The sequence below is a fragment of the Netta rufina genome, assembly GCF_964035555.1.
Source record: "Netta rufina genome assembly, chromosome: 1".
Classification (NCBI taxonomy): Eukaryota; Metazoa; Chordata; class Aves; order Anseriformes; family Anatidae; genus Netta; species Netta rufina.
The window spans coordinates 136506730-136526687 of record NC_140123.1 but is presented as its reverse complement, the minus strand read 5'-3'; positions in this window follow the sequence as shown (position 1 = coordinate 136526687).

The following is a 19958-nucleotide window of genomic DNA, read 5'->3' as shown; positions in this document are numbered from 1 at the left end:
AATTCTGATACTTTCCTGGATTAAAGGAGCCAAATTCTTAATGATTTCTTCCTCCTTCCTTTTGTTCCTCCCCTCCCGACAGCCACATACAGGCTTCTTGAAGTTGTTTTTTTTTTCTTGTCCTAGGAAAAGTTTCTTCCTCCTCATTCTTAATGGCATTCTTTATGGTTCCTCATATATAGAGTGCTTCAGCTGACTTCAAACATTTTGTAATGCCAGTGCCATTTTACCAGCTAAGCGAATAAAATAGTAATAGCATGCTTCCCACTTCTGTGTCAGCTGTCTTCCCTTCATCTGGGGCACGTAAGTCTCTAAATTCCTTCCTGATAGGTTTCCATTTTGAAAATACACTCTGTCTGGAATGATGTGGCATGTCTGCCAGCATAAAATTGGTATGAAACACTAAGCACAGGGAACTTGTTATCAAAATACTTTTTTTTTTTTTTTTTTTAAAGGTCACTGTTGTGAAAAGGAATGATTAAGAAGTGTTACTCCAGAAGTAGAGAAAAAGCATTAGTGATTGCATCTTTCCTCTACAAAAAAAAATTAGTGCTGTTCTGAGACCCAGTTACTCAAAAACAAGTTGTAATGAAAATATACTAAAATCCTAGGCTTTAGCTTGGGTATATCAAATACTTGGTAGGACTCCAAAGTGGTAAATAACTCAGTTATTTTCTTTATGGAGTACTAATCTTGTTTGCTTTGGCATCTAAATTCTAAGTCACAGCTTATTTTTACTTAATATACACTTTCTTTTAGAGTATCCCTTCTATGCAGTAATGGAGATATTTATTGCAGAATCCAGGAGGCCAGTCACAGACCAAGGATTCTGCTCTGTTTGGCCCCAGAGCCAGGAAAAAATGGTGTTCACCTGGGCAGTTCTGGTCAATGTAACAAGCACCAGTCATACTACTGCTGCCACAGTCCTCATTATGACAAAGTAGTGGTTTTGAGGCCGTATTTTGAAGGAGTGTGAGATAGGTGGGTCCTCATGTTGTCTTGTACAGCCCAAGAAGAAAATAAAGATGTGTTCATCTGGTCAAAGGAGCTGGTTTGGAGAGTTACATTTGCTGTAGGGTTCTGAGTAGGTGTGAATGGTATAGTCAAAGCCAAAGGAGATGCCACTGTGCTACTAGTCTATGCTAGCATCATGTGCCTGTGCAAGCGTTTTTCATCCATTTATGTTATTAAAATTCTCCTAATGCTCACCGAAAAAAAATAGTCTGGATGTATTGCTAGCTTTGATGTAGAAGTCTGAGGAGAAATCTGTCGTGAAGATGAAGTAAGTTGATGGCAAAGGGGAGCCTCTCAGCTGTAGCTGGATTTTTGAGTTCTATCAGGAGGGTACTCTTCAATCACTTTTGTTAACAGCAAGAATTTATTTTTGTTGACGGCTGCCAACAATTAGCATGCACAAGATGACATCTTCAAAGTAAGTCTTAAACAAACAAAACCACCATTCTTCTGTAACTTCTGATGTTAATTCCTGTCTTTCTACTTTTTCCCTTGAGACTGTTACAAGCTGTGGCCATTTCCTTAATGTATGATTAGGTTTGGTGTGTAGGTTTAAACAGATCTAGATTTTGAGACAGCAGTCTAAGATGTGATGGGCTTTACTTTGAGGTGTCAAAATAATGGGATTACACATGGTGGTTCCTGACAGTCCCCAAGACATAGTTCATGTAAACTTTTTTTCTGCTCCAGCAAGACAAATTCCTTTGGTTAGTGTTGCTTCTGTATTTTTAATGAATTTACTGAAATACGGTATGTGTGTATTAAACAGCAGTTAGGTTTCAGAGCTTTCAAGTTTTTTTTTTGTTTGTTTGTTTGTTTAATTTTTATTTTTTTTAGGAAAACCAGAGCTGCAACAAAATTGAAAAGTTTTCTGTTACAATATTCAGACCTGTCATTGCCTTTGAAAGTCCCATTAGTTGCTACCATGTAATAGTAACCCTTAACTGAGTCCTTTGTGTAGGATTCATTTGTCTCTTAGTGTGGCTATCAACCTCAAAGGATTTAGCTGTGTTTATAGTTTTGTAAGGGACTAAGTAACCTACCTCTGGATTCAAAAACAAAACCAAAATTGATTGATTGATGATACAAACAAGGTAACAAAATGACCAGAACTTCAGGAGGCTTAACCTCTTGTTCTTTATGGCTTAGTTGAAACCTGTGAAGCAGAAAAGGTGGCTTGGAGTTTCTCTCCTCCATCATAATTATTCAACTTCCAGGTTTTCTTCTTTGTTGTGAGACAATTGGAAGATGTCTATCTATGTAAACCTGATAGAAGCATTCCCCTCAGGCTCTTTGCATGGTGCTGCTCTCTTTCTAAAGCTCTCAGTGCTTCTGCTTGAGTAGCACTACACACCATTCCTGCTTGGGTCACCAGTAGTCTGCAGCTGGATTTTGCAAGTTGGTCTGTGTCAGAAACTATTGATAATCTAATTCCAGGGTTCAGACATAGAACTTGCTCTTTAGAGAAGCTTTCTCATGGATAAATCTGAATGCATTTAAATGTCTGAGAAGAGGAAGGGGTGGGAGGGAATACCATGTAAAATTGCCTGTAGCCTTGCTGGATAGATAAACAGCTTGTGGCAGGCCCCAGGAGGATTTGATCATGCCTTAAGAAGGTACCCATAGTTAGATTTTTAGTTAATCTGGCCCTTTGTGATCATTTACCCCTAAAAAGAAATGTAAATGGATTTTAAGCTTAGTATTGGTTATTCACCAAAAAAGTTTTGGATATGGCTATGGCTTTGTCAAAATAGCAATGTGCTAAAAGGTGCTTACCTAGACTGGTGGTAGTGGTCTGTCTGGGAGGCAATGCTTTAAGCCATGGCTGTTATATATAGTAGTGGGTTCAAAATGCAGTGAAGAAGAGGGTGGTTCTGTTGCATGTGATGACATGATAGGATTCTGTGGTGATGACAGCACGAGTTTTTTATTCAGATGTTCTTCCTGAAGCTTGTGAGCTTTGTCTACTCACTCCTTTTGGAAGAAAGTCCTTATGTGCCTGTGAGTAGCTAATGCAGAAAAGGATCATGCTTTTCTGTGGTTACAAGCTCAAGTGCTGGTAGTAACGGCGCTGCCCACTTGTAGGCAGGAAGACAACCAGAAGTTCCAGGTATAGCTATACCTCTTATGCTGCTGGATGGAGTGGGGCAGTTTCTTTTTTGCACTTGTGAGGGGCTGAAGTCCAGCAAGAGAAATCTTGTCCCCTTCTGTTTTCCTGGATCCAGTGTACTTGAAGCTCTCACTAAGCTTCCTAAGAATACTTTTGTTAATTGTAATTGTCTGTGTAGTATAGTTTGACAAGATTAACAAAGCATGGAGAGCACTTCCTACTGTTAGCTTTAAAGTTTTTCTTTTAATGACAAAGTTCCTTGGATTTGGCACAGTCTGTCAGCTGCAGCCTTCTGAAGTACAAATAGTGATGACATGGCATGCAGTGCAGCACTGGTAAGAGGATATTTGGGCCAAGGACTCATAGCCTAGCTCTTACCTTTTTGCATAAGATTTTCTTTAATGGGAATGTGGAGCAGATGGGATCTTGGTTAAATAATTACTCCCTGATGGAGTGAGTACCGCCCCAAGGAACGCAGTGATGTAACCTGTGTCCCTGCTGTGCTGCATAGAAATGAGGAAGGTGCATGCAGGGCTTGCACAAGCAGTCTTCATGCTGTCACTTTCTAATTCCAGGGCACTCAACTCTGCAAACTCTCTGGAAGGAGTTCTTAATCTGAGGTTTTACATAATTTGTACCAGTAGAGCAGTAATCCTCTATGGGGACAGGTCCTCCTTTCCCATGCAAGAAGTGAGCTTGGCATGGTTAAAGCCAAAGTTACATCAACTCTTGGGGACAACTGTAAGTTTTGTGGTTTAACATCTAGTAGTCAGGTTCGTCTTTTGGGTGAAATAGTGTCCTTCTCTTCTCTTTCAGTCTAGCATATTCTAGCATATTCTCACTCAACTCTGAATACAGACCACCCCTGCTGTCTGCAGCAACTTCTGTGTGCTGGTGGTAAGATTATTCTCCATTCCTTATTCCTATTCTGCATGTTTGAGCAGAAAGAATATCACAAGCTTAAGAGATCATCTGCTTTCATTGGTGTTTGGTACTGAGATTGCATACAGCAGCAATTGCAGAACAAATCGTTCTTGATATGGCAGTGCAGCTTGAGATGCTCAGCCTAGTCCATCTGCCCTACACTGGGGAGTGCTGTGGAGACAGTGGTTGGCTCAGGTTTGGAAAGCTCTGTAGCTGTGCCATGGGGTAAGCCTGTGCAAATAGACTCTCCTTTCTATGAAGGCTAGCTTGAACACTAAGTTGCTGGTTTTGTTCAGAGCTAGCTCAGGAGTCTTGGATTTAGACATCTCTTCTATGCATGACAGATTATATGTCCTTGCACTGAAGCATCTTGCCCAATGCATGTAGAATATCGGGAGAATTTAGCTGCCAAACACGTTTAAAAACAATAATACCTGCATCTTTTGGCTTTTTGACCAAAATTCAGGCATATGGCCATAAGCATACCAAAAGGCATACCATTGATGACTAGGCTCCTTGCAAAACCTGAAGGCTGTTCTCAAGAAGATATATGTAGTTATGCTTTCAATGAAGTGCCAGAAAGCTGGGCAAAACTATGCTTGAAAGCTGGTGGTGAGAACATGATTAAGAAGAATGTTTTAGTCCTGGTTAAGCATTGTAGCTACAGGAAGACCAGATGCATTTTCTTTCAGATCTGTCAGAGGATTTTTGTTTGTTTGTTTGTTTCTCTTTTGCCTGTTGCATGGATGATTTGATTTCAGAAGTGTGTGCCTAACCATCTAGCTTGAGCCTTGTGTGGTGGCTGCAGAGGAAGAAGCTTGAAGGGGGGACGGGAGGAGTGCTTCTCCTTCCTTTCTTTCCTGAGAAAGAAAGCAAGCAGTGACCTCTGGCTTTGTGGTTCTTTTAAACTCTTTTCCTGCACATTTTGACCTGTGCTATAATAATATCAGTGATTTAAAATGGAGGTGATTTTTTTTTCCTGGAAGAGATTTCTCACCTAAGTCTGCATATCTGAAACAATTTTGGCATTCATTAGTAGGAATTAATACCATTGTAGGTGGCAAGCTATCTAGCTAATGTTTATTCACAGTCCAAATAGAATGAAAAAACAAACAAAAGCAGGCAACAAACACATGAACTCTACCTATTGCTGTCATAACTATACAAAAGCAATTGTGTCTAATCTCACCTATCATCGTTGTCACAGGTATCTTTACATCAAATCTTAGAAGTGAAGGAAAAGAAATTTGGTTTTATTTGTAGGTTGAAATGGTCAGAGCTTTTTAGGTAACCTGAAAACCCATTTTTAAGGAAACCATCTTCTTTCATGTGAGCGTCTCTGTGTTGAGGTGTGTGTGCTGGTTTTGTTTTGTTTCCAAAATGCAAACTTTTTTTCGGACAGGGGCTGTAAGGGTTTTGTACGGAGAGTGAATTTTGTTGTTGTTTAAATGGATTGGTTTGGGGAAGATGGGTTTGCATTCCTAAAACTTTGCCCTGCTTGAAGTTTGAAATCAGAACTGTGAATGTAAAGGTAAATCCAGGTCAAGTTTTGTTAATGATAAACTATTGGATTAACTCAGAGAAAAGTTTGTTTAGGAGGGGGACTGAGATAATATGGTTAGACCCTGTATAGTAGAGGGGCAGGTAATTTATCAAATAGCAAAGGATTAGTAAGAGTCAAGATGTGCAAAATGCTTTCTATGTATCTGGTAATTTTTTGATGACTCCATGATTTTCTTGTTTTGGTGTTAATTCCATGGATTCAGAGTCAGGGTGGTAGTGTTCTTTCTTTGATGATCTTTTCAGTTTCTTTTTGTCTTTTATCGCATATTTTCAGTGATGTTGCTTTAGCCAGAATGTTTCCATAAGGAATGTGATTCATTGGGTAATTTATGACATACTTCGGGATGTGCTTTGGACTTCTTGTTTTCCTGTTTGGGAAGAGGGACAGGCTGGATGAGGAGATGTTTTGGCAGTCTAGGCTTCTGTTCCTGTGTCACAACTTGGTTCAGTTTCACATCTGTGTGTGTGAGAGGAAGGACTTGTGCATTCTGGAGTTTGTTCCCTCCCTCTCCTCTCTCTCCATATTAACTGGTCTCAGAAAAGATGTTCTCTCTCCTTGTGAGACCTGCCTTTCCTGTATCCTTGGGCAGTTGCAGATACAACAGCAATAGCAGGGATCAGCTGGATGCAGCATGTGAACCAAGTCCAGGCGTTTTCTTTCATAGAATAACTGGAATTTAATGTGATGCTGGCAATGACCATAAGATAATGCGCCTTTTCCTGATTGAGTAGGATAATTTCCTAAACATGTTAAAGGAGTTCTTATGACAGCATTGTTCCATGAAAACCTGTGTAGTATAGGTTTGAACATCCTGACATTATAATTAATTTAATTTTAGTTTGTTTGGATGTTTGTTTGTTTTTAAATCTCTATGTTGGGAAACGCAGCATCATGAAGAAGAGTGGGAGAGTCTGGGCTAATACTATGTCTCTGATGGTGTAGCCCCAAGAGAAATTCAACTCTTACTTTTGCTTCGGCTGAGTGTTTGCAAGGGATAGTTCCTGTGATTGGCTGCTGTAGTGGGAAACAAGTAGATTAGCTGCAGTTAGGATGTATGTAAAGCATAGATAATTACTGATGGCTATAAAATGAGTGAAACTGTGGGAATTATAATGAGCTGATAATGAGCTTGCAGGTGATGATTTTCAAATGGGCATCATTTATTTTTATTTTTATTTTTAACCTACAGTGGTATTTTCAGTGGCTTTCACCTACTTCCACCTAAGGATTTTTTGTGCCTTCTAGTTAGAAAGGAACTACACAAGAGTCTGATCAGGCCCTTCGGAGAGGATGGTGGGGTGAGGTAGAGTGGCACCTCAGAGTGGTAACCCTAACCCTAACCCTGCCCCATTGGACCTCCCAGGTGAGAGTTCTTCTCCAGCAGCTGCAGGTCTGTCCACCCACCATGTGTCCCCCCTTGGCTGTGCTGCCTGCTGTGGCACCCTCCCATCCAGAGGAGAGGGATGGAAGGGGCTAACAGCTGCTTTTAAAACGTCTCCTTTATCTTTTTCAGCTTAATTTTGCCATTCAATCAAAATAAGTAGCAATGCTGGTTTGAACAGCTGCTTGACTTGGGTTTAGTTAAAGATGTTTGCAAAAGGTTAATGCTGGGTCCTAGGCTTATTTGAAGTTTTGTAGCTGGATAAACTTAAAATATTCCTGTGCCTTGTAAGCTATCTTCTTTGCTAACATGCTTAAAAACTCTGTGGCAAGTTTTGTGTCAGAAATAATAATGAAAATAAAAATTCTTCTAACATTCAAAGTTGTACAGACAGATTAGATTCTCTGTGTGAGTGTGCTTGTTTTTTTGAGGATGGTTTCATAGGAAGCATTTCTGTAGTAAGCCCTAATTCAGTGGGATGCCTTGCATCCTCAAGAGTTAATCAAATTTAGGTAGAATACAGGGACATTTAAAGCTTCTTTAGGTCGAGTAAGGATGGAGAAAGATAGGTTGAATTAGTTCAAAGCACCTGTTTTCCAGACCTTTTAACAAGCAGTTCTGTTTTGGATGTTCACCTCGCCTAATAAAGGTGAGGTCTAGAATGGTAGCCTGGATATGCATACATGTTCTTAAGCTTCAGTAATTTTTTTTAATATATATATTTTTTTTAAGAAAAACAACCCCCCACGCAAAACAAAACTGTGCAGTATTTGACGGGAAGCCAGTGTTACTCCCTTGAAACTGGAGTGGCATGCCTGAGTCAGTGAAGTATGAGCTCAGAATCTGGCAGAAGCCTTTCGCACAAAGGAAGGCTGAAAGAGTCTCTCAGGAAGCCTGTATACTGCTAAATGTGGCATGTTTGAACATGAGACTGACATCATTGTGAGTTCATAGTAGTGAAAGAACAAAGTATCAGCCACAAATTAGACTGACCTAATTTTTAAGTCACTTCTAAAAGCTTAATAGCACAGTATGTTGCTTGTTCGGGCTGTTTATTTCTATCCCGACCTCTTGCTACTTAATTAAACTACAAGTTAACCCTCTGAAATGTTGAAGGAGTTGTTCAGGAAGGTGTGTGTATTTGAGGGGTGCTGCAGACTTCCTTCCTTGGCTGTTTTTCCACCCTGACCTAAACCTTTAAATAAAGGAAGTGATTAAGGACCACCCATCGTACACCTTTATCCTTCAGGATCAGTTTCCTGGAGGTAAAAAATTAGGATTGCATACCAAACCCTAACTTACGCATATGGGCTGCTCACATACATGCAAGTTTCTTTGTGTAACTGGAAGTCTGTCTGAAAGTTGTCAGACCACTTGCCAACAGTATCAATGGGAATATATTTATAATTAGTAAGTTGTTATAAAACTGAGCAATATTTTTTATTGATGAAGCCATGATCATTAAAAAATAAAGGGATGTGACATTTCTTCCCAGTGTTCATTAGGCTCCACATGCACTGAAATTTATCCATCTTGTTGATATATTACTTCAGTTATTGCAGAAGTATATTGAGCCCTCCTAGCTTGGGATTACTTTGGCAAAAGTCAGTTCCTTTCTGGTTATTATTGAAAGGACTGTGTAAAAACAGAGCACCTCTAGAAATTGTGAAGAAATATAAAATCTTGTTTGTAGGTTTTTACAAAACTGTACATAGATGTAAGCCTACTTCAAGCAGTATAATACATGTAGATTAGTAACTTAAGTGACTAGTTTTTGTTTCTCTGCTTTTCAAAATCCTTTCAGAATCCAAGCAAGGTTGCTACAAAACATTTCTTTCTGACACTAGTCTTTCACAAAGACCTGTATCAGATGATAACAGTGGAATTTACTCCCACTGTTTGGTACTGAAAGTTTCTGTTTTTCAAAAATTTAAAATCCCTGTTCCCTTTTAATTCTTGCAACCTGAATATAATGGTGATCACATTTTGTCAGATATTCCTAAGGGGGATTACTATGCTTTGTGGTTGTGTCACTCTTCTTCCTCTATTGAAATGGCAGTGTTTTTAATGATGTAAGAGGCAGAGCTGGGGAATGTAAGTCACCCTCCGCTTTCTCCTTCTGCTGAAAGGAAGGTTCTATATGATTTCTTTTTTCAGTCATGTAGTTACCACAGGAGAAGTGTGGCTTTGGCACCACTGCAGGTGCTGTACAACATGACTCAAATACCAAGAAACGCTTAGGATCCTTTGGCAAAGAGGTGCCAGAGCACAGTGTGTGCAGCATGGCTCAGTGAGCTGCTGTGACTTATGTGCTTGTTCCTGAGCTGAGGCCATGCTGTTATCATCTCATCAATTAAGAGAAAATTTGAAAACAGTTGTAATAAGCAGGCCAGAACAATTACCTTTGTGGGTAGAAATTATGCAGGGATGCAACACGCAAAATGCAGCACTCATGTGAACTCTCGGGAGCATTATACCGCGGCGCTCAGGTTGGTCCCCCCTCCTCTGGATCTCAGAGTTTATGTATTTTCTGGGCCTCAGCTGCAGGTTGGTGGTTACCCTGTCAGAGCCCTCACCCCTCAGCATGGGATGCCTCCTTGCAGGGCTGCTGCCACTGCCAGGTGTCTGGGGAGGCCTCACAGCTTGTCCCGCTAGGCCGTGATCGCTGGGAGCTGGCGCCACACGCCGTGTGCATCTTCCTTTCCTTCTCCACCCCCACCTCCAGGCGGGCAGGCTGGTCCATGTTTGTGGGCTGTTTTCTGCCAGCCATTCTGTTTCCTTGCCATGTCAGTGTCATTCGGGGAGAAACCCTTAAGCTTAACTGCTTTGCTGAGTAGTACTGAGCTTACGTACATGTTTAGGTGTTTATTGGGCCCAGCATCCCTTCTGATATCTTCAAAGCCATGAAAGTGTAACTGCTGTGGCACATCCCAAAGGATGCTTCTCTGTGTTTTTATCTCTGTGTAGCACACACTGTGTAAAATAGTCATTTAGCTTTGAGCTTGCAGAGGTTCTTTGGCATGACTTCGAAAAAAGATGTCATTAACATTTGCTAGGTGGGCTTTGTAAACTTCTAGATGCCTCTCTTTACAGCTGAGAGGACATGTGAGCAGTGTGGTGCAGCACTGTATTTTCAGGCACAAGCAGGAAGAGACAAAGTATTAATGTTGACAGTTTAAAAATAAATAAATAAATAAATAAATTCCTTCCAAACTTTCTCATGCCCTGATGTGAACGGGTTGAATGTTCATGTTGCCTTCCGGGAGAACTGGTGTCATTTCCTCAAATGGGTGAAAGACTATTGCATTTTAACCCACAGCTTACCGTAAAAGTAGTTTACAGATCTGTTCTTAAAGGAGATTGACTCACTGTGATATTTAGTCATTTGGTTTTAGAAGAGCATCATTAAAGAGTCTGTTGTAAGAAATTCACCCCTGCCTTGCCTAGAAGCTATTCTGATTTGTTTCCCTATTAAGATAGCATCATTATCCCCTGCCTTTAATCCATCCTAGTGCTTGTGTGAAGCCTTTGGATCCATCTTCTGTTTTCATCATACAGTGACCAAAAAGCAGGTTAGGGTTGCATATTTTATTTTATTTTATTTTATTTTATTTTATTTTATTTTATTTTATTTTTTTTTATTTTATTTTATTTTATTTTATTTTATTTTATTTTATTTTATTTTATTTTATTTTATTTTATTTTTTATTTTTGGCTCCTTTATTTACAGGCCCACATAACTTGATCAACTCTGTTGGAATGTCTTCCCCTTCATGGCTCTCACTAAACAAAAGGCTAACTCAAAGGCTATCCATTATCTGAAGGCTCCAAGGTCCTATCTTGTCTTCTCTTTCAGGAAGACCTTTTAAAGAAATAGCATGAACTATTAGGACTGCTGGGTTTGATGGTTATTTAGCACTACTCTTCAGAGCACTCATCCTCATTTTAGTCTGTTTCTTAGCAAGAAGGTGACCACATAAAGTACAAAGTCACTATTTGCATTGGTCTGCGTAGCTGCAGAGAACGCAGCCAGTGATTCAGGGCGTGCAGGCGGTGTACTAGTTGGAAGCCTTGGTGTCACAAAAGCGGCTGCTGTAAACAACTCTTGTTCTACAAAGAGTAAGGATGCATGGGGATTTCAACAGGCTGAAGAGGTATAAAGTAGTTTAACCCTTTGAGGTGTTGAGTTTATGTGTCTTTAAATTGAATGCTAAAATCCAATTGCTGTTAGAGACTGGAAGGTGTGAAATTTGCCAGTTGTCACAGCTAAGTGATGGATCCTATGTACAGGAGCCAACTAGCACTTGTGATGTGTATTGTAAGGATAGATAACTGTCCTCCCGTGTTGAGAACAGTTCGTAAACTACCGTAGTTCTTGGTTGGATCTCTTCAGACTCAAGACTATATAGAATAAAGCAGACAAGTTTTAAAGCTTGCCAGCACTGGCTAAACAGAGTAATAAGTTTTATGCTAGATGCTTCATACAAGATCAAATGTTTGTGAAAGGTGAGGTATAAAGTTCCTTAGAAGGATGCTGTGGTGCTTGACAAGTGGTGCTTGAAGTCTCTCCCTTGCTTCTAACTTGTTTGGTGCACCACAACTCCAGCTGTGGGAGGAACGCTCTTTGTGACCAGACTGGTTGGGTTCGTTTAGGTGCAGTTTTGGGAAGGCCCTAAGCAAGAGAGGAAAAAAGGCTTCCATTTCTAATTCTGGCTAATCCTGGAAAATAAAAAAAGGTATTTAAATAAGGCCTGGAGGACTTATTATTTGCCAGAAGTAAGTAAAAATGCAAGCGTATGTCCTTTTGTAATTCACCGTAATTGAAAGGATGTATATTTCTTTTCCTAAAGTCAGCAGAAAAATCCTGGCCTCTTAATGATGAAAGACTTTAAAAGAAAGAAAGAAAAAAATAAAATTAAAAAACAAACTACCTTTATCCTAAGCAGGAATTGCTGAAGTTTCCCCTTTAATCTTGGGTGGCTCATTCATATTTCATTTAATTGTAATATAGTATCCTCTCTTTCCCTCCCCCTTCTTACCACCAAGGCTAAAAAGGAGGAGGAGAGATATAAAATGTTTCCGAAAATTACAGGAAATGTCTGTTCCTTTAACAGCATTGCCAGGGAATTTCCAAATGTGCTTAATGCTTATGGCTGGACTTGCAGCAGCTCAATCTTCAATCATGAGTGGATCCTGTTCTAAAAATGTGACACCTCCTTCCAGTAAAATATGTCGAAATGAAGTATATGCTTTGTTTCTCATCTGCTTTTCAGAATTAATTCTGCCTAATGGAGAAATGAGGGTTTGGTGACTGCTTTAAACTCCTGATTTCTCTCTATTCTATAAATTGCAGATAAGTATATTACATTGTTTTGTGAGATGGTAGTTTACTTGTAAGGATTTTGGAAAGGCAGGGATGGCAGGTACTAGTGAACTTGAACACTGCCTGGCAGCTTTCAGGGAGCTTCCAGAAGTCACACGTGAAGCATTAAGGAACAAAATGGGGGATACTTGTTGTTCCATTACTTTGTTTTGGTGGACTATCACAACATGATCTCTGATCATGGGGTCTTGTCTCCAGGCAGAACCCTATCTATGTTAAGCACTGGGTAGTTCTCATTTCCAAGGGTAGGATTGGAAATGGAGAACATGGCAAATATGATAGGATGAGCTTGCTCTTCATTCTCCACTGCCTTCTGGTGGGATTCTGCCCCTGGGCTGGGGAAAGGAGCAAGATCTGCCAAGCCTCTTGTGAAGCTTGGGAGGATAGCTGCCAGCTGCAACAAGGATGGGAAACACAGACCTGGCAATCTTCGGCAGATCCTTTATTCTATCTCTCTGCCCTATGTGTTAGTGATGGGATGGACAGGCAGGAACCTCTCAGGAACACATATGTGGTGAAGGCCCCACTCAGGGTGTCCATCCCAGCAATCAGAGCCTAACCTGAGAAGCGAATTTAGTTACTTATCTGGAGGACTCTAGCCTCATGTTCTACTGTTTGCATTTACAAGCTTTTTAGAGCAGGTAACTGAAGACAGCGAGGTGGTTCTTGTAGCTTCTTTCCTTGTGAGGTGAAGATGGTTTTGAATCTGTTCACTAGCTTTCATAATACGGTCTGCCCCCTGCTGCAGTGTCTCTTCATGACTGTGATATCATTTACTACGTGGTTCAGAGCCACTCCTGGATTTCGTAATAGGGCAATGCTTGACAGTAGTTTATTACCGTGGTTTATGTTACAGTGATTGCTAAGCAGAGTTGTCAGCTCTTGATAGTAATGATTTGAATCTTGTTTAGCTGGCCAGGAAACTGTTGGAAATTGACACTAATGTGTTTATTCTTATTTCCTCATATGAAGGTTATAATTTAATTTGTTCATGTAGGAACGGCAGGTGCTTTGCATAGAGTTTATAAGGGTATGACTGTATGTAATGATTGGTGACATCAGTGTTACCAGTTTCCAGGGTTGGGTTTTTACTGTGGGGAGGTGGGATTAACTAGCCAGGATGTTCTGTTTCGTTAGCCTTTGTCCATTCAAAATACAGCTGTAATCAGACTGACTTAGGCCACTCTCTGTTATATACAGAGAAAGATTTAGTGAATTTACTTGAATTCATGTAAATGCATCACCTATGAAGGCTAGTTACAAATCAGTTTTTTAGCAAAGAGATGTGTCAAATTGTTTCTGTGGCTTTATGGCTTTTAAGCTCCAGCTTTTATTTATTTATTTATTCTTTTAAAGCTAGTAGAAACATTTGCTTTTTTTTTTTTTTTTAATTTCCTTTCCTTTTTTCCTTTAGAAAATAAGTATAACAACTTTCTGTTTCAGACCCTTTCTCTTTAAATGAGTACAAACATTTAGAGATCTCTTCTCAACTAGGTTTTTATGTGTTTGGGAGAGTTTTACAGTAAAATGACTACACAAAGTGTGAGATCTGTTTTCATTTTTTTGACTTGTAATAATGACTTTTTCTTTCCTATGTTTAGGTGTTTCCCTCTTCTGGCCTTTGTATGTGGACCACCACACTCTGTCCTGTTCAGCCCATTTAGAATTTGACTCAAGTGTAGGTGAGTAATTGGTTTTAACATGAAATGGTAATGAATTATGGAGTGCAATAAAAGTACTTGAAATTTTTTTGTGGCTTTGACTTGATCATATGGGAGCATAATCTCTTAACAACATATTGAAATTTTCCCTGGCTGTCTAGAGTCCCAGGCAATAGGAAAATGAAAATATTATGTATTGTACCATTTGTTTGCAATGGATTAGGTAAGCTTTTATTGTAAATTTCACAGAACTATATGCATTGAACCTACAATGAAAAAATATTTTGAAATAGAATGGGTGGATAAGGGAGTCCCCAAATAAAGTCTTTGAGCTGTTGAATAGAGTGATGTAACATACCAACAGCATGTTCCAACACTTCTCATGACCTCACATTCTATCAGTCAGGTTTCCCTGCTACAACATGTAACAAACGTTTACTATTCCACAATGAATGTCAAACAGATTGGCTTCTTGGTAAATGCAAGTGATGTTCATCTAGTTCATTGCTTTGAGTTGGTGATGATGCATGAATGATTTTTGCAGGAACGTTGCATGTATTTGTGGGGTATGTTGAATAGGTCACCAAAATGTAGTGTTGGTGTGTTTTTTTTTTTCTCGTTTTTCTCACTTTTTTCTTGGCAAGAGAACAGATTTTCTTATTTATAACATTCTTACTTATATAAAAAACAGCATCTCACTGTTTTCTATAAATTCTATTTATATTTGTCTTGCTCAGCTATCTGATGGTGCTGGTGGTAAAAACGTCAATGAGCAGTAGGCAAGGACTTAAAAATCTAGTCTGGAGGCATATCTATGTACTTTATTCACAGGAAACTGATTTCCTTTCTGATTCCATCTGACCATGTTTCAGTTCTCTGAGGTGAGCATGCTGAAATGGGATTACTTTCCTTTAAAGCTTGTAACCAAAACAGAGTAAGTAATTAGTGAAGCAAGATGAAAAACAATGAACCACTTAACAGAAAATTCTCTTTTGTGTGTTTTTTTTTCAGTGGATTATACCTGCCATATTCATGAACGTACTGTGTGTAATCTAAAATGCATGTGGCTTCTAGGTATACAGGAAAGAGAAAATTAATACTATCCCATTTTGACTGTGCATATAGATCTGAAGTACAGATGCATGGGAAGTAGGACAGGAGGGAGAAGCCATTTGGATCATGCAAATAATCAAAGGAAAGCAGGGTGAAATTCTCAAAACTGCTTCTCTTTTTTGAACGCGGTACTTAAGTGAAATTTTCTAAATAAAGAAAATTATATGTTTCTATTTGAGGGGTGTCCTTACTGCATTCCACTCTTGTACCAAGTGGAGTATGCAGGGGAAGGAGGGCGTTAGTCAGTGTTGATGAACCACCCCCCAGTTGACCTGAGGAAATGATCTGCATATGCAATGATAACACTTTGTTGACTCAGCTAAAGAGCTAAAGATGCCCTCAGTCTCCCCAGCTGAGGAGCACGAGCCCTTACATCTTCTGTTAATAGGCTCATCTTTTAAACCATGAGCATTTGTGATCTCATTCCTCTGTGGTCTGTACAATGACAGACAAGCTATAGACTTGTTGTAACCTTAGTTACATTTTTCCCCAGACTTTGCACTTTATTACACAGTTGTTGGTCTCTGGAGAGTATTGGCTTGCTTGTTGAATTCAGAGGGAGTACTGCCATTCTTTACTTTTACTAGAAATCTTATTTCCCTCATGCCCAGTAGACGTTTTGTGTTTCTGACTGCTGATGAGTAGCAACGTGAGCAGGGATGGTCTCTCCCTGTCCTTGTTTGTCACTTAGAATCACAGAATCACACAGAATCACAGAATTTCTAGGTTGGAAGAGACCTCAAGATCATCGAGTCCAACCTCTGACCTAACACTAACAGTCCTCCACTAAAACATATCCCTAAGCTCTACATCTAAACGTCTTTTAAAGACCTCCAGGGATGGTGACTCCACCACTTCCCTGGGCAGCCCATTCCAATGTCTAACAACCCTTTCGGTAAAGAAGTTCTTCCTAACATCCAACCTAAAACTCCCCTGGCGCAACTTTAGCCCATTCCCCCTCGTCCTGTCACCAGGCACATGGGAGAACAGACTAACCCCCACCTCGCTACAGCCTCCTTTAAGGTATCTGTAGAGAGCAATAAGGTTGCCCCTGAGCCTCCTTTTCTCCAGGCTGAAAAATGTAGCAGCTTGGGTGACGAGCATCTTTCCCGAACAGCTTTTACATGTATTTCCATCTTCCTGGGGCTGGGGAGGGAATGCAGTGGCTGTCACAGATTTTAGTGGAAAAATGGTTCACGGGAATGGGAATTCACCCTACGACTCTTAGATCAGAGTCCCTTTCTGATGCAGGAAGTTGTGTAGGCTTGTTTGTTGAGTATCAGGTGCCAGGGAATGGTGCTGATTGTAGGGGTACCGGCTATTGAACTACTTGCAGCTCCCAGCTCGGTAGTAACAAAGCCAGCTACTCTTTGCAAGGCAGCTGATGTGCCCACAGTGGCATGCATATGGAAGTTTGGAAAGTCCTACCTTTGTGCCTTGGTTCAGCTTTTGGGTTTCTTTTTTTGTGCTGGTGTCAATTCTGAGAAACATGAAAGTGAACCTGTTTATAGGGGAGGACAGTGTTTTTCTCATACGTGCATGTGTTTGCTTCTAGAAAGTGGAAAAATACAAGGCTCTAAAAATCAGCTCTTTCAGGTTTCTCAGGCTGAATATTCAGAAGCTTCCCTTCAGGACCTTGTGACGTTCAGATGCTGTAAAATTAATTTGTTGGCATTCTGTCATACACTGATGATGTATGTGAGAGCACTGCTGTAGGAACCTGACAAAGCAGGCATTAGTGATGGTGTAAACAAAATTGCTTAGCCTTTATGACACCAAGGTTCAACGTCAAGGTTATCTTATTACGTGAGCTAGAAGCCCTTCAGAGATTGTAGCAAGGCATCTAAAAGCTTTCTGCCAGTTCCTTAACCTAGCTGGAATTAGATCATCATTCTGAGAGTTTTTAAAATATGTTCTTTCCACATCTGCCTCTTTAAAAATAGCTGCTATGATGTCAGCCAAAGCCTGAGATAACTAAAACAAGCTTCCCTGTAAGAGATGATGTATGATGTAAGGGAGTCAAGGTGGTAGAAGTAGAAATTAAGACTGCATTCAAAATGCAAGTTCATTTGAGTGAAGAATCAAACACACAAGTGCCAGGTGTTTTGGTTGTGTGGTTGTCTGCTGTGCTCCATCTGAGCCATGTGGGACAGGGCAGGAATCCCTGAGACAAAAAGGGATCCTGTAGTTCTGTGCCACCATTATACATTCATATTAGAGGATCCAGTTTTGTTTGCATGGAAGATAGTAGGGTTCTTGTTATTTTGGTTCTTTAAACAATGTGGAGGGACTATAAAAATATTGGGCAAGTGTGGAGCAGAACTCTTTAATTTTACAGTGAGTTAAATGTTTAATTTTCTTCTTTAAAAGCCAACAAACAGTGCCTTATGTTTCAGCCCATTTGCAATGAGGAAGAAGCCATACTCTCTTAGCTGGACTATGTTTCACTTTTCCTTAATGCTGATTTCAGGGTAGAACATCCTGTGACTAAGATGGTTTCCCAGCCTGAAGATCAGCAACATAATGGCCTGTTTAGGACAAAGCATTATATTGCATCATTTTATGAGACACTGTGGTGTCATACCATTGCAATCTAAGTCACAAGTAGAACACAGAGAGCCAACAGCCAAGAAATTGAGTTTTTGCCTTTTTACAAACTATGACTGAAATGAAGCAGATATTTCAACACCTCCTAACAGCTGGCTGATAAGAGCAGTCACCAGGAAAGGGAGGAGGTCTCTGGTGTTTACCTAGAGCAAGAGACTGATAGTTTTTCATGTTTAGATGGGTCTCAAGGAAGAATCTAAAAGTCAGATAGTACCAGAAATGGAGAGAGTTAAATCAGAACAAAAACCTATAATTGAAATACTAGTTTGACAGGATCAGCTCCATTGGGCAGGGGAGGAACAACATTTTTATCAAACACAATAATTTGAGATGGCATTACTTTCAGAAGTTTACCACTGTGTTAACACACGGCTAAATGTTAAGGTAATAGTGTTATTCAAGAAGCCCAGATGTACTAATAAACACATTCTTGATCCAGTCACCATATAGGACTGATTTGAGTTCTTTTAAGGCACTTCTGAAACAAACTTCTATCATCCAAGAAGGAAGAGTAAGACAAGAAGCAGAAAATGTTGAGAAGATAAGGAATTGTATCCAAACTGAAAGTTGCAAATTAAAGATTATATATTTTTAACAGCCTCCATTTTAGTGTTCTGTGGTTTCCAGTGCCTCAGCTGCTTTATTTTCCTTTTATTACTTGAACTTGAAGTCAGCAATTTACCCATCAAAACAGACTGTCTAGCTCATGAACAAACTGTCTAGCTTACAGAACAGCTAGAGCCAATTCCCTCTATCGCCAGTGGAAAAGTTTTCATTGATTTCAGTGGGTTTGGTATCTGGCAGCCTTTGATGAAAGAAACAAAACAAAACAAAAAAGAGAGAATCACAATTCATGACAGGACATGTTAAAAGAAAAAAATGCAGAATGCTTTTTTTTTTTTTTTAATGTAACACTATTATGAACTTTCACTTTTTTCCTCCTTGCTTAGTGGTGTAGTCTTTTGATACCTTCCAGCCTGTCTACAGAGAGCCTGAGGCCAGTATATAATGACTACTCTTTGAGGGGGAGCACACCTGCTAACCAGGTTGCAAAGACTGCTTTTTTTTAACAGACTTAAAAAATAGCTTGGTATAGTAATTTTTCCAATATATTTTGTAGTTTAGAGCAACATGCATTTCATTTCTGTATGCTTCTGTTTATCTGGACAAGCTTAAGAGTATTGGTGGTGCTATACAGTAATAGTTAGGGCTTATAGATAATCACGTTTTGTCAACCTTCTGGGTGTTTATGTGAAACCTACTGTTTTTCTTGTAGTGGTACAAAAAAACTGTTAATATTAAAAACATGGAACAAGTTTGTTTCATTTAAAAAAATCATTTGTTGTTGCTGTTAAAGTGAAGTTTGTACTTTTTTATGAATCTAATTTATTTAAGAATTTGTATATATGAGTTTGTATAATATTAATGAGTAAAAGATCTGCTAACCTGAGATTTCTCACTGCTAAACACAACTGACTTGTTGTTACAACAGGACTTTTAATAAGCCATCCATAAATTAGTTTGAATTCATTACTTCTGTTGCAATTAAGATGAATAAAAGTTCATTTCAAAGTGAACCAGTAAGTCAACACTACAAATAAAATGCAACTTTTTCAGCTGAACCTGTTAAACTGAAGGTGTACAATTCTGTGTATTTGAAATTTTTTTTTTACAAAAATCTTCATGTGTACCTGTATGTACGTTAAGAATCCAGGAAAATGAATCTTCATAACTTGCTCCTGATCGCAAATATGTCACTGCCCTAAGAAGGAGTGTCAATAAGATATTTATCTTTTTTATCCGGCCACTTCAGTCTTGTGGCAGTTGAGTTACTTTGCTTTGTCCCAGCCAACAGAAAGCAGAGGTGGAAAGACTGCTTGGGTCATGGGCTAGAAAGCATAGGCCACAACTGACTTATGACCTGCTTGAGTGTGCACTTCCTTGTGCGAGAGGTGTTGCATGGTTTTGCTGACCTAAAATCACTTCTCCAGACAGGGAACGCTACAATGTGAAAGATGTGAACTGGAGAAATGTGATTTCTTGGCTTTTCCCAGCTCTGATTGCTCACTCCAAAACAGGTTGCCACACTAATGAAGTGAGGAATTCTTACCAGGCTTGTCCTTTAATGTATAAGGCTCCAACCTGTGATCTCCACCACCTCGGCTGAAGAAGCCACCAGCCACAGCTGCCCGCTGTTGCTG